Raw genomic sequence first — 1,235 nt, forward strand, 5'->3', positions numbered from 1 at the left:
GGATGGGGGAAAGAGGAGGTTCCGGGGCCCGGAAGTGCACAGATCCTTTGGGGGCCCCCATTCCGACCACAACGGACCAGAACGTGAGAGTCTTCACCCCGTTCCTGTCGTAGATTTTTGCTGGATGTTTGACACGTATTTTGGCAAAAGGCTACGGTGAGGAACTCACACACTCCAAGTAGAAGAACCCAGAATCTTCCGCTGGGGCCACGTTTATTTTTGTTTTTATTTATTTTTTTTTATTTTTTTATTGTACTTTAGGTTCTGGGGTACATGTGCAGATCATGCAGGATGGCTGCATACGTGTTTACACCTATGTCTGGCATTTCTCCCCATGTTATCCCTCCCCAACCTCCCCACCCCCTGCTGTCCCTCCCCTAGACCCCCGCAAGCGACCCCAGTGTGTGATGCTCCCCTCCCTGTGTCCATGTGTTCTCATTGTTCAACACCCACCTACGAGTGAGAGCACGCGGTCTTTGGTTTTCTGTTTTTGTGTCAGTTTGCTGAGAATGACGGTTTCCAGCTTCATCCATGTTCCTGTGAAGGACACGAACTCATCCTTCTTCATGGCTGCATAGTATTCCATGGTGTCTATGTGCCACGTTTTCTTGGTCCAGTCTGTCCTTGATGGGCATTTGAGTTGGTTCCAGGTTTTTGCTATTGTAAACAGTGCTGCGATGAACATATGTGTATGTGTGTGCGTGTGTCTTTGTAACAGAACGATTTATAATCCTTTGGATATATATGCAGTCCTGGGATTGCCGAGTCAAATGGAATTTCTATTTGTGGGTCCTTGAGGAAGCACCGCACTGTCTTCAACAATGGTTGAACTAATTGACACTGTGTGTTTTATAACAGGAGAAGAGGAAGGAGGAAGGGGGAAGGGAAGAAGGAGGAGGGAGAGGAGGAGGAGGGAGGAGACGCGGAGGAGGGGGCCGGGTGCTGTGTCTCAGGCTGTCACTTTGGGAGGGCGAGGCGGGTGGATCATCTGAGGTCGGGGTTGAGGTGTAGACAGATGGGAACCAGGTTCCCGGCTGACCAGGCTAAGTGGGGAAATCTGAGAGCGTTTCCTGGGTGGGCATAGGGTTTCTTCTTAGACTGACACAGACGTCCTGGACGGTGTCCCCGTGATAATGGCTTCACCACGTATCAAATATCCTCAGAGCCGCCGGTCACGGTACAGCTCGGTATGTGAATTATATCGACACAGTGAAAAAGAAAAAAAAAAAAAAAAA

This window comes from Cebus imitator, unplaced genomic scaffold (genome assembly GCF_001604975.1).
Source record: "Cebus imitator isolate Cc_AM_T3 unplaced genomic scaffold, Cebus_imitator-1.0 Scaffold672, whole genome shotgun sequence".
Lineage (NCBI taxonomy): Eukaryota > Metazoa > Chordata > Mammalia > Primates > Cebidae > Cebus > Cebus imitator.